The sequence below is a fragment of the Amphiura filiformis genome, chromosome 3 (genome assembly GCF_039555335.1).
Source record: "Amphiura filiformis chromosome 3, Afil_fr2py, whole genome shotgun sequence".
NCBI classification, from domain to species: Eukaryota; Metazoa; Echinodermata; class Ophiuroidea; order Amphilepidida; family Amphiuridae; genus Amphiura; species Amphiura filiformis.
This window is the reverse complement of record NC_092630.1, coordinates 902,873-918,267: the sequence shown is the minus strand read 5'-3', so window position 1 is coordinate 918,267 and position 15,395 is coordinate 902,873.

Sequence of the window (15,395 nt, the reverse complement as noted above, 5' to 3'; positions counted from 1 at the left end):
GTAGATGTGGGTATTGATGAAGAAGTACATTGCTATCTACTGTAGATGTGTGTATTGATGAAGAAGTACATTGCTTTGCTATCTACTGTAGATGTGTGTATTGATGAAGACGCACATTGCTATCTACTGTAGATGTGGGTATTGATGAAGAAGTACATTGCTATCTACTGTAGATGTGTGTATTGATGAAGAAGTACATTGCTATCTGCTGTAGATGTGGGTATTGATGAATAAGTACATTGATATCTACTGTAGATGTGTGTATTGATGAAGAAGTACATTGCCGCTCTACTGTAGATGTGTGTATTGATGAAGAAGTACATTGCTATCTACTGTAGATGTGGGTATTGATGAAGAAGTACATTGATATCTACTGTAGATGTGTGTATTGATGAAGAAGTACATTGCTATCTACTGTAGATGTAGGTATTGATGAAGAATTACATTGCTATCTACTGTAGATGTGTGTATTGATGAAGAAGTACATTGCTTTGCTATCTACTGTAGATGTGTGTATTGATGAAGAAGTACATTGCTATCTGCTGTAGATGTGTGTATTGATGAAGAAGTACATTGCTATCTACTGTAGATGTGTGTATTGATGAAGAAGTACATTGCCACTCTACTGTAGATGTGTGTATTGATGAAGAAGTACATTGCTATCTACTGTAGATGTGGGTATTGATGAAGAAGTACATTGATATCTACTGTAGATGTGTGTATTGATGAAGAAGTACATTGCTATCTACTGTAGATGTGTGTATTGATGAAGAAGTACATTGCTATCTACTGTAGATGTGTGTATTGATGAAGAAGTACATTGCTATCTACTGTAGATGTGTGTATTGATGAAGAAGTACATTGCTATCTACTGTAGATGTGTGTATTGATGAAGAAGTACATTGCTATCTACTGTAGATGTGTGTATTGATGAAGAAGTACATTGCTATCTACTGTAGATGTGTGTATTGATGAAGAAATACATTGCTATCTACTGTAGATGTGTATTGATGAAGAAGTACATTGCTATCTACTGTAGGTGTGTGTATTGATGAAGAAGTACATTGCTATCTACTGTAGATGTGTGTATTGATGAAGAAGTACATTGCTATCTACTGTAGATGTGTATTGATGAAGAAGTACATTGCTATCTACTGTAGGTGTGTGTATTGATGAAGAAGTACATTGCTATCTACTGTAGATGTGTGTATTGATGAAGAAATACATTGCTATCTACTGTAGATGTGTGTATTGATGAAGAAATACATTGCTATCTACTGTAGATGTGTATTGATGAAGAAGTACATTGCTATCTACTGTAGATGTTTATTCTAGATGTATGTATTGATGAAGTAGAAATAAAATAATAAATAATAAATAAATTTCTGATTTATATAGCGCCTTTTTCCAGATCTTCGAGGATTCAAAGCCCTGTAATTTCGCTGCCATGGTGAATCATCACAGATCGCATCAACTAGGCCAGTTGCAGCAGAACATGGCGCAAACCTATCCGCACTTAGAATGTAACATCCACCAAGTATCTGTGCAGCTCCCCAAATTCCATTGGGTGAAGGAAGTTTTTGATAACCAAACAACTAATCACCGATTTTTTGAAAGCAGGAGGAAACCGGAGATCTCGGAGAAAACCTGCAAGAGCAAGGAATCGGGATAAACCAAGTGCACATACAGTCCTTGGGCACGGCCGGGCGCGTATTTTTTTTCTGCAACCATAAATTTTATTAAACCCTAACCCTAACCCTAACACTTACCCTAACACTTACCCTAACCCTAACACTTACCCTAACCCTAACACTTACCCTAACACTTACCCTAACCCTAACACTTACCCTAACCCTAACACTTACCCTAACCCTAACACTTACCCTAACCCTAACACTTACCCTAACCCTAACCCTAACCCTCTCCTATGTGTTCCTATGGGTTATAAAAATTTTGTGTCCAGTTATGGTTGCAGAAAAAAATTAAGCGGCCGGGGCTTGAACCCGGGACCTCAGTGGTGCAAGGCGAGGGAACAACCGCTGCGCCAACTCATTCTCCCAGTGAGTAGTGCATTGCTATATACTGTAGATGTGTGTTGATGAAGTAGTGCATTGCTATATACTGTAGATGTGTGTATTGATGAAGTAGTATATTGGTATATGCTGTAGATGTGTATTGACGAAGTAGTGCATTGCTTACATCTACTGTAGATCTTTGTATTGACGAAATAGTGCATTGCTTACATCTACTGTAGATGTGTGTATTGATGAAGTAGTACATTGGTATATGCTGTAGATGTGTGTATTGATGAAGTAGTACATTGCTATCTACTGTAGATATGTGTGTTGATGAAGTAGTCCATTGCTATCTACTGTAGATTTATTTTCGTATGTATTGATGAAGTAGTACATTACTATCTACTGTAGATATGTAGTGATGAAGTAGTACATTGCCAATACATATGGAAAGGTTTCTATACAAAAACGATTCTCTTATAAACCATCATGCGCAGTTTCCACCTCGATACACCTGAGCACATATTTTCCTCCAAGAGCTTCCAAGCAGTGAATGTCTCCACCACAGTCTTTGATTACACTACACGGTTGAGTGCATAGCAATGTGAGAGCTGTGGAGCTTCTAGCTGGAAAATGGGCCTCTTTGATTGGGTTTTGGTCGAAACCACAAGTGTTCCCTTCATCCAATCAGATTTTTTAAAATATCAAACGAAAGCTAACACTTCCCCCTAAAAGCAATTTTAGTCACTAGGTCAACATATAACGCAATTCAATGTTATAGCAAGGCGAATGTGGTAAATCTGTTGAAAACTACCTATCAAAGCACATTTTTTGACCAAAATGTAGGTTTTAAAAGTCAAAACCTCAAGTGCTCCTTACAATATTGGTCAAATTTTAAGCACACTTATATTGTCCACACACTAGAGTCACTAGAATGAGCAATGGCCAATTCTCTTTAAATTGCAAATCTTGTGCAAAAAGTTTGTCATACGGTTGTAAATTCAATGAACTATGACTTTGCCAAAAGAGCGCTTACAAATTGATATGCTGTAGATGTGTGTATAGATGAAGTTATGTATTGCTATCTACTGTAGATGTGTGTGTTTATGAAGTAGTTCATTGCTATCTACTGTAGATTTTTGTATTGATAAAGTAGTATATTGCTATCTATTGAAGATGTGTATTGATGAAGTAGTACATGGCTATCTACTGCATGTAGATATGTATATAGGTGAAGTAATGCATTGCTATCTACTGTAGATAATGTGTGTATTGATAAAGTAGTAATGTGTGTATTGATAAAGTAGTACATTGCTATCTACTGTAGATATGTGTATTGATGAATGATGAAGTAGTACATTGCTATCTACTGTAGATATGTGTGTTGATGAAGTAGTACATTGCTATCTACTGTAGATTTATTTTCGTATGTATTGATGAAGTAGTGTATTGCTATCTAATGTAGATATGTGTATTGATGAAGTAGTACATTGCTATCTACTGTAGATGTGTGTATTGATGAAGTAGTTAATTACTATCTACTGTAGATGAGGGTATTGATAAAGTAGTGAATTGCTATCTAATGTAGATATGTGTATTGATGAAGTAGTACATTGCTATCTACTGTAGATGTGTGTATTGACAGTCAGTCGTGAGCACGCTCAAAACGCTGCTCTGTGTGAAAGTAAATATGCATAACAACCAGTGCGCGTAATGCTCCGTCACCAATTATGCATACTTATTAGCTCATGACATTCCCCTGTTTGAAGAGCTCTCATTTCTTTGTTTTAACACGAAAAATTACGAAACTTTCAAATTATGATGCCAACCCAATGAACTTGCACGTTGCGAAAAAAGAAGTAGATCCAAGTTTATTCGGATGAATAAATAGCGTGTGTTTTGAACTAGCACATTTCAGTACAAATGTCGGAAAAACACAGTATTAAATTCCATTTTTCTGCGGTAATTGAAATAACACATTCGTATAATTCAAAAATTTGACCGATACAAAGGTTTTGAATACAAATACCTCGAAAAATCCGTACGAATTGGCGTAAATCGACCAGGAGGTAGACACTTTTATGGGAAGGTAAAATGAGGTTCGAGAACAATCAGCCCATGACATTTCCCTGTTTGAAGAGCTCTAATTTCTTTATTTTAACACGAAAAATTATCACTCTCTCAAATTAGCATTCCAAACTAGTGAACTTGCATGTCACAAAAAAGAAGGAAATCAAAGATTATTTAGATGAAAAATAAACGTGTGTTTTGAACTAAACAATTTCAGTAAAAAGTTGGGAAAAAAAGCATCATACTTAAACTTAATTTTGTATTTGTAATTTAAATAACACAATCGTAAAAATCACAAATATGAAAGATAAAACGGTTTTGTACACAAATGCCACGAAAATGTTGTACAAATTGACGTAAATCACCCGGGAGGTAGACAGTTATCGGCGAAGATGAAATGAGCTTTGAAAATATTCAGGTTTTTTAAAACTTTTTGTTTACTTATTTATGCTTTGGCGAACTTAAACGCGTATCACACTGTACACCACTTGCATAGCGCGAGCGTCACGCACAGTTAAGCGCGCGCCGGCGCGGTATTTGTGTTAGGGCGCGTACAACCCGAATGTTGATTGATAGGTGACGCAAAAAACACCACGAGAAAGGCCTGTAATTCGGTAAAATTCGCATTTTTCCATCATTTTTGAAGAACAATTTAGACACTTAATCTAAATAACACATACCTATAAATATACCAAACGAAGCAGAATTATGTGATCTACGTGAAAATGAAGTCAAAAAAGTTCATGATTAGGTAAATCGGAGGGAGGTAGACGAATGTCGCCTAAGGTTTTCAATTTGGAAAAATTGAACAAAAAGTTAGTGTCATTTAAATGATCAAAAACAACAAAAATAAAGCAAACTTGGTCTCGTTTTTTGTCACATAATTAAATGTACATGCCTCCTTAGCAATTTTGAAGCAATTTTGAAATGTTTTTCAGAAAACAGATGACAGTATATACCTTATCTTTCAGGTCAGCCAGTGCTGAGCGTGTTTTTGTCTAAATTATTGTACACGGATTGCGAGCGAGAAACCATGAGATTCTTCGAGATCCTCATTTCACAACTAGCCGATTCAGCTCATTAGCGACCGTGCTCACGACTGACTGTAGATGAGGGTATTGATAAAGTAGTGCATTCTGGTTCTGGTTCTGGTTCAGGTACTGCTAAACGCCCCCCTTGCGGGAGCCAAACTAGCAAGACGGTCGCGGTGCACCGCTTGGTTACTTGGTGTTGGCGTAATACTGAGTTACTGCTGCCTTGAACTTGTCTTTGTCCTCAATTGAGGTTATGTGTTCGGGTATGGCACCATGGCATTCCAATCTACCAGTGTTTTTGGAATGTAGGAGTACTTATAGCAGTTTTTATTGGTTTGAATCTGGGTGTATTTGACGTGTCTTGATGAACGTTGGGTTGGGCGCAAGACCTTTTGCATTGGGATGGCGAGGCTACCCTGTAGAGCTTGGTGGAATATTGTCACTCTTGAAATCTTCCTACGCACCTCCAGAGGCTCCCACTCCAACTTGGTCTTCATATTTGTTACACTGCTTTTTCGTTCATAATCCTGACATACAAATCGGGCCGCCCTATTTTGAACAGCCTCTAGTTTCTGTTTGAGTTCTTGTGTGTTGGGATCCACTAAACTCCATACACGGCCTCACAAGTGACTTGTAACTTTGTAAGCCATGTTTTTTATATTTTGGGAGCATGAAAACAGGTTTCGCCTAACAAACCCCAGAGTTCTGTTTGCTTTGGACTTTGGACACTATACCATTCACGTGTGGGTTCCATGATAATTTTGAGTTAAGTGTAACACCCAAGTATGGGTGTTCATTTGTTTCAGCTAATATTGTATGATTGAGAGTATATGTATGAGTGGTGTTCTTGCATGTGTTATCCTTAACACAAAACATTTTTTTGCGTTGAAACTCATTTGCCACCGTGATTGCCATTCAGTGAGTGTATCCATATCCTTTTGCAGTTCGCTCGCATCCTCTGGTCCAGCTATCTTCCTATAAACAATACAATCATCTGCAAATAGCTTCACGTGTGAGTTTATATTAAGTGGCAAATCGTTTATATATAGCAAAAAGTCCATAGGCCCAGTTACTATCTACTGTAGATGTGTGTATTGATGAAGATGTACATTGCTATCTACTGTAGATGTGTGTATTGATGAAGTAGTGCATTGCTATGTACTGTAGATGTGTGTATTGATAAAGTAATGCATTGCTATCTACTGTAGATATGGGTTGATGAAGTAGTGCATTGCTATGTACTGTAGATGTGTGTATTGATAAAGTAATGCATTGCTATCTACTGTAGATATGGGTTGATGAAGTAGTGCATTGCTATGTACTGTAGATGTGTGTATTGATAAAGTAATGCATTGCTATCTACTGTAGATATGGGTTGATGAAGTAGTGCATTGCTATGTACTGTAGATGTGTGTATTGATAAAGTAATGCATTGCTATCTACTGTAGATATGGGTTGATGAAGTAGTGCATTGCTATGTACTGTAGATGTGTGTATTGATAAAGTAATGCATTGCTATCTACTGTAGATATGGGTTGATGAAGTAGTGCATTGCTATGTACTGTAGATGTGTGTATTGATAAAGTAATGTATTGCTATCTACTGTAGATATGGGTTGATGAAGTAGTGCATTGCTATGTACTGTAGATGTGTGTATTGATAAAGTAATGCATTGCTATCTACTGTAGATATGGGTTGATGAAGTAGTGCATTGCTATGTACTGTAGATGTGTGTATTAATAAAGTAATGCATTGCTATCTACTGTAGATATGGGTTGATGAAGTAGTGCATTGCTATGTACTGTAGATGTGTGTATTGATAAAGTAATGCATTGCTATCTACTGTAGATATGGGTTGATGAAGTAGTGCATTGCTATGTACTGTAGATGTGTGTATTGATAAAGTAATGCATTGCTATCTACTGTAGATATGGGTTGATGAAGTAGTGCATTGCTATCTACTGTAGATGTGTGTATTGATGAAATAGTGCATTGCTATCTACTGTAGATGTGTATATTGATGAAGAAGTACATTGCTATATACTGTTGATCTGTGTGTTGATGAAGTAGTACATTGCTATCTACTGTAGATGTGTGTGTTGATGAACAGTCAATCTGGTATCCTTTAGATATTACGAGATGCTCTCTGACCACTGATTTGGAACTGCCGGCAGTTGTGTTTACTAACCGAGACTGAATCATGACAAAGGACTAGAAATAGACCCTATCTGGGATAACCTGCTGATGCCGGGGGGCACTACATTGTAACATCCTTTGACATCATGTGAGGGATATCCCGATGAGACAAGATATCATCACAGCATCACCATCTGCTGCAGACGCTAGTCGAGCTTGTGAAAACGTTCCAGGTGAGCGAAAAAGAGTGCAGTGTTGAGGTTCAACTCTCAATTATTTCAAAATTTGTTTCATCTCGACCAGACTCGTCTGTCTTATCCATTGGATTTATGTACTCGTCATATTTGTTAAAATGCATTCAAACGTATGGTCCTTTCAATTTATGTACATTTTTAATAATTATAAGGGAAGATTTTTTCTACATGTTGAAATTATATTTTGCCACGCACACTTCGTATCTTCCCGATTTCCACCGTACACATGATAGATTTCATTGAAAATTATTAATAATCGCATCACAAACATGACAAAAGGAAAGGAAAAAATACACGCACAAAGACGGTTCTAATGTAAAACAAAAATATTTATTATGTTCCTCAACAGAAACCAACATAAAGCTGCAATTTTAAATTGTTTCATTATTGGATCTGATAATATATTCCACAGACAGTGAATGTTAAATAATTATTTAGAAGCTTTCAGATGCAAACCTCGTTATATGATATCCCGAAGCCGCCGTATGTTAGCTAGTAATCAATTTGCAACTATTTTCTTTTTGTCTGAATATTTCTGTGTGAGAATGGATATCAATTTTAAAGTTCGTGGTATTCATTTTTATTTGAGGGGACTCTGTTATTTTGATATTTTTTCGGATTAAATTACAATAATGGTTAGGATACTTTCAGCAATAAATATATTTCTCAACCAAATGGACATGATGGATAGGGATTTAATATTTCTCGACCAGTTTGCTTTGAATTGCCTTCCCCCTCAGCATGCAAAACGCATCTTTTATATTATATGAACGTATACCAAAAAACCTTCGGCACATTGCAAAAAAAAGTGGATCGCGAATTGCTTCAATTGGGCCCTTCATTTTGAACAATTTTGAACATTTTCCAACTAAACTTCAATTACAATAGTGTACAAAGGGTCCACCAAATGGCTTCAATTCGCTCATGGCTCATTTTGAAAATTTCTAGCAACTCTTTAAGTCTATCCCCTACGTTATGTATGACGCAAATTTAAAGAATTGTTTGATCTTTTAGCGATCATAATAAGGTACATTGGCATAAAAGTGAAGATTTTGGTACTACAGATTATAAAATTAAATAAACTCGTGGAGGTTGATATGAACAGTAGGTCTACATATCCAAAGACTTGAGCTTTTGGACATGACTCATTTGCAAGATTGAGACGCACGCAATGCGGATGGTAGAAACAAGTGTGTATCGTGTATAACTCGTATTCACTTAAAGATGTCCAATGATCGAACCCAGCGTTGTGAAGTTAAAACCGTACCGTAAAGTTTTATTTCATTAGATATGGTCTCCCATGCTTATTATTAGTTACTAGGCGGTTACCCGTATTTGGCGGTTCTCGGCTGTCGCGGTTACCTGGCTGATGGTGACTGATGCCCATATGACAGTTTTTACTAATTTGACCTCAGATGACCCACTGTGACCTTGAAATGACCTTCCAAAATTTGGCTCTAAATGTTGACTGTACCCACCACGTTTCATGCCCATACAACAGTTTTTAGTAATTTGACCTTGGATGACCCCAAAATGACCATCAAAAAATTTGACTCTAAAAGTTGACTGTACCCATCAAGTTTCATGCCCATACGACAGTTTTTACTAATTTGACCTCAGATGACCCCTTGGTGACCCCAAAATGCCCTCCAAAACTTTTCCTCTAAATGTTGACTGTACCCACCACGTTTCATGCCCATACGACAGTTTTAGTAATTTGACCTTGGATGACCCCAAAATGACCGTCCAAAAATTTGACTCTAAAAGTTGATTGTACCCACCAAGTTTCATGCCCATACGACAGTTTTTACTCATTTGACCTCAGATGACCCCTAAATGACCTCACTCTCTAAATTCCTAAGATTTAAAATGACAAAACTTTTGAAAGACTTAAAATTCAAATCTTAAGAGTATAATTTAAATCCATTAGATTTGAATTTTAAGTCTTTTCAAAGTTTTGTCATTTTAATAAGTCCCTGGAATTTAGAGAGCAGATGACCCCTAAATGACCTCGGGTGATCTTGGCCCACTAACCGAAACAAACTTGTTCTGTCTGAGGTCCAGATGCACCCACCCACCAAGTTTGAGCATAGACATTAAATGGTCTATGGTTTGAGGAACGTGCGACCCCTAGTCTCCGAGAAAATAGGCGGAAAACAGTTTTTACTAATTTGACCTCAGATGACCCCTGGGTGACCTTGACCCACTAACCAATACAAACTTGTTCCGTCTTAGGTCAAGATGCACCTACCCACCAAGTTGCATGCCCATATGACAGTTTATACTAATTTGACCCTTAGATGACCTCTGGTGACCTTGACCCACTAACCAATACAAACTTGTTCTGTCCCGGGTCAAGACGCACCCACCCGTCAAGTTTGAGGAACGTGCGACCCCCAGTCCCTGAGAAAAACAGTTTTTACTAATTTGACCCCTGGATGACCTTGGGTGACCTTGACCCACTAACCAATATAAACTCGTTCTTCCTCATACCAAGCTGCACCCACCCACCAAGTTTGAGGAACGTGCGACCCCCAGTCTCAGAGAAAAGAGGCGGACAGACAAACACACAAACATTTACTAATTTGACCCCTGGATGACCTTGGGTGACCTTGACCCACCAACCAATACAAACTTGTTCTGCCTGGGGTCAAGATACACCCACCCACCAAGTTTGAGGAACGCGCGATCCCCAGTCGCCGAGAAAAGAGACGGACAGACAAACACACAAACACACAAACAAACAGACAGAGTCTGGTGAACCGACGCGGTGATAATTTCATTTACATTACAAATTAATATCACGGTTGCATCCTCTATATTAACCATCCTTTGGTTCCTTGGTCAGTGAATAGATTTTCAGTATTAATATTAATTTTTATCGTCAGAAAATGGCCTTGACTTCAGATGTATAATAGGAATTTATTATTAAATATTTTAAAAATTGAAAAATACAAAACTTTAGAAACTTGCCATTGTTATCTGGTGTGTGTAATAATTTCGCATGAGTTCGCATGCTACGATTAAAATGATGTAAGATATTGGTTTTTCATAGCAGTTGTTACAGTGATTGCTTACCATCTTACCTTGATCTTTCTTCATTTGTAACATTGCGAAAATAGTGCGGTTTCATCAGGTGGGCATTTGGTACTGTTGTACACCACAGCTCGGGAATTTATTTCTGGATGTTCGGTTCTCTGTGTTTGAGTGAGACATTTTCTGGGTTATATTCTTAAAACTTACTACTTTAATTATTATCCAATATTTCGACAAAGTACTTCAGTAGATTGTATTGTACAGCCTCATCTCGGATATCAACTTTATTGATGTGGGAATTTGAATCTGTCACGCTTAAATTCACTGTTACCATTTACAATTGAAGTGAAGCAGTTATTTTGTATTCGAGACATTTTCCCTTCTTTTGTTTTATCATCAAAAACTGTTTGAAAACTTGTTGCATTTGGCTGCACTGCGCCACTGATCTTCTTCGCTGATCTTCTATCTCAGTACCTTTATATGCGAGACATAAAAGCGGTTTTCCCTGTGCTTTTTATCGTCGAGAACTGTTAAAAAGTTGTATTTGGCTGTACTTCGCTAATCGTCTTCGCTAATCTTCTATCTCAGTAGATTGTGCAGCCTCATCTCGGATATCAACTTTATTGGTGTGGGAATTTGAATCTTTCCTGTCACTCTTGAATTCACTGTTATCATTTACAATTATTTGTAATTGAAGTGACGCAGTTATTTTGTATTCGAGACATAAAAGCGGGGGTTCCCTTCTTTTTTTTTTGTATCATCGAGAACTGTTAGAAAACGTGTTGCGTTTGGTTGCACTGCGCCACTGATATTCTTCGCTGATCTTCTATCTCAGTACCTGTACAGTCATTTTATATGCGAGACATAAAAGCGGGTTTTCCCTGTGTTTTTTTTTATCGTCGAGCCTGTGGTGTTTTTTATCGTCGAGAACTGTTACAAACAATTGTTGCATTTGACTGCACTCCACTGATCTTCAGCGCTGATCTTCTCTCGCAGTAGATTGTACAGCCTCATCTCGGATATCAACTTTATTGATGAAGTAATTTGAATCTTTCTTATCATGCTTAAATTCACTGTTATCATTTACAATTATTTTGTAATTGAAGTGACAAAGTTATTTTATATGCGAGACATAGAAGCGGTTTCCCTGTGTGTTTAAATCGTCGAGAACTGTTACAAAACTTGTTGCATTTGGCTGCACTTCGCTGATCTTCTCTCTCAGTAGCTTGTACAACCTCATCTCGGATATCAACTTTATTGATGAAGGAATTTGAATCTTTCTTATCACGCTTAAATTCACTGTTATCATTTACAATTATTTTGTAATTGAAGTGACAAAGTTATTTTATGTGCGAGACATTTTAGAAGCGGTTTCCCTGTGTGTTTTAATCGTCAAGAACTGTTACAAAACTTGTTGCATTTGGCTGCACTCCGCTGATCTTATTCGCTGATCTTCTCTCTCAGTAGCTTGTACAGCCTCATCTCGGATATCAACTTTATTGATGAAGGAATTTGAATCTTTCTTATCACGCTTAAATTCACTGTTATCATTTACAATTATTTTGTAATTGAAGTGACAAAGTTATTTTATATGCGAGACATAGAAGCGGTTTCCCTGTGTGTTTTAATCGTCGAGAACTGTTAGAAAACTTGTTGCATTTGGCTGCACTCCGCTGATCTTATTCGCTGATCTTCTCTCTCAGTAGCTTGTACAGCCTCATCTCGGATATCAACTTTATTGATGAAGGAATTTGAATCAGCATTGACAGATTCATGAACATCCGATTTCCTTACTCCCGTATCAAGTTAAGAAAGAAATCATCGGTTGCAATAGTTATAATACTTTGGTTGATTTCCTTTGCATTGGGAATTATTCCCTCCGTTTTAGCGGGTAAAAATTATAAATTTTATGATAACTCTCACGTGTGCATTGGCCTCCCTCTGGCTCAGATAGAAAAGTTCTCAAAGAATGTATCTATAGAATTGATTTACCCGGAGTATGCCAACATTTACTATGACAAGTACTTAGTCAAATCTCAATCACTCGGTCATGTTCCTGGCTTATATTATGCCACAGCTTTGTTCCTAGGTCTTAACGGCATCTGTTACTTCGTCATACTGCTGTGTTATGTCGAGATTGTACGATTTGTTTTCAAGTCATCGAAACGGGCTGGATTAAATAAAGATATGACAGAACAGATCAGGATGACTGTCAAAGTGGCTGGTATTGTTCTTACGGACTTCTTTTGTTGGGCGCCAATTATTCTTTTGGGGATATTGGTGCAAGCTGGAGTACTCACGTCTCTGCCTCCTTCAGTATTCGCATGGTCTGTAACAGTTATTTTACCTATTAATTCTGCAATCAACCCATATCTGTACACTATTGCTGGCATCATCAGCAGGCGTCGTAAACAAGCACAAGTTACACCATCTGAGAATCAGCAAGAATCGCGGCAACAGCCATCCCATACCCAAGATACAGAGCTACAAAGTATGTCTATTTCTCAACATATGCAAGTGAGAAGTCAACATCGTTCAGAAGACATGATGCCTACTACGTCTAATAGGGCAGAAGAGTCCAATGTGTAAAGATCATGCTTTGTCAATTTTTTTAGAGCTTTGATGTATAAAGGTACAGAAAGTGAGCGAGGAAAACATACTGGAAGGAGTGGGGGAAAAACTGAAAAAGTTGGAGAGTGGGAGAGTGGGAGAGAAAGAGAGAAGGAGAGAGGGAGGGGAAATAGATGAAGGAGGAGAGAGCGAGAGAGATTGTGTGTTTCTTTTTTGTATGTGGGGTGGGTGTATGTGGATATGGGGTGTGCAGGGGTGTGTTTGAGTGTAACCTGGGGGAATGTAAAATGTGTATGTAGGAAAATAAGTTCCGGCCACTGATAAATATATATACATATACATAATAATGTGTGCATAAATCTCGATGAATCGATGAATGGATCGATGAATGTATGTGTGTAAGAATGTAAGCCTCCTAAATGATGTATGAAAGCATACGCATGTAAGAGACAAAAATACAGTGAAAAGAGATGGATGGATGGAAGAGGGGGAGGAAGAGGGAGAGGCAAAGAGAGAAGAGTACCAAAAAAGATGGAGCCTGATCCAGAAACAGAATTTCTTTGGTATGTTATTGTTGTCTGCACATGAACATTTTCCCACTACAATTTCGAAGTAATTTTCCAGCACATTGTATGTAGACCTGGAATGTTCAATTAAAGAATTAGCTGGTATCGTTTTAGATCATACCTTGTCAGGTACACAATGTTATTGATATTTGTTCTTGAAAAATATCCAATTAGGCCTTAAACAATAATATATAATTATTCCGTTAATTATGGGACAATAATAACGGTCAATCCACAAACACTACCGATTAGTCGTACAATATACAATGAGTCAGGTCTTATAAAATTGCCGATTTTGCTCGGAATTAATGTGGAATGGTAAATATTGTCAGCAGTCTTTTTTATATTGCATGTGGCGATTGGCTGACCAAATGAATACGGTGCATTGCATATTTGGTTTAATAATATTATTTTGTAACAAAAATGCATCAAATTCTCATTTTGTAAACATATATAAGAATGTGTTACAAACGAATGATACGGCCATTGCGGATGGCCATTTAGCAATCGGGTATCTGATTAAAATTGAGTTTTGGATAGAGGACAAGAAACACACAAGACAGATGTATTTCTTTATATCTTTCTTCTATACTAAAAAATTACTATATTCCTCGTTGGCATCCGTCAGTCTTCGCAGGCGGTGATGGAAGCGATATCGCCAATTTTGAGGTCGCCATTGGATTAACACATAATCATGAAATCTTCACAAACAATTCTAAATTTGTTATGTGGTGTCAAAGCAAAATTATCTTACTCTAAAACCGTCGGGGTACGACAATGTACCACACTGCAAGTATGTTAATTTTCCATTTGTAATTGCTAACCGTGTATTTTGAATGGGGCTGTCAGCCCTGTATCTTCGCCAGCCTCGTACGTCACGTGTTGCGCTTCCTATGCCGCCTGAGTCTTCGCAGACTATGGCGTAGCGCCGTCTGAGGTGGTTGAAAAGCATCGTCTTGTGTGGCTGAATAGACCAATGCGAGACTTGCAGATTTTGTTGCAGACCTGGCATCTGAAGACTGATGCATCTGGTAGGGTTGGTTTGAATGTTTCTCACTGACTGGCTTTGCGCCTTGCTCGTTTGTCATCATCATATGATAATCAGCATTCTGGATGACGTCTTCTCCCCTTTTCAGGCCTTCAGAGAGATGTTGCCTCCAAGTTTTTCTGTCACTGGCAGCAGATTCCCAGGTGACCCAGTCCATGTCAAGTGCTTTCAAGTCACGCTTACAGACATCCTTGAAGCGGAGTAGCGGTCGACCCTTTCCTCTGTGTCCTGAAGATAGCTCAGAAAGTTGAGTAGAAAGTTGAGATTTTTATACCACTGGAAACCTTTGGTTACATAACATGCATAATGTTTATGTACCAAATATTTCTTGCAGATTAATTCGTTTAGCAAAAATATCGCGAAATTTGAATTACGTTCTGGTACACCAGAAAGAAAACACATTGTCTATGGAGCAGTGTAAAATACACATAATCATACATAACTCGCAAACACAAAATCGGAATCAACTGACATTTTGGGAATAAGCTTTTTTCGTGGATATCTACTGACAAATGTCACAAAAAGAGCATGCTAGGATCACGAATACTCCTTTATATGGTCAATATGAAATAAAATACTTCTGTGCCTGCAGAAGCAACACGTAATAGGCGTTCTAAGCCCTAGGTATTTCCTTGTAAAATGAAGGATTTGATTTGATAAAAGTT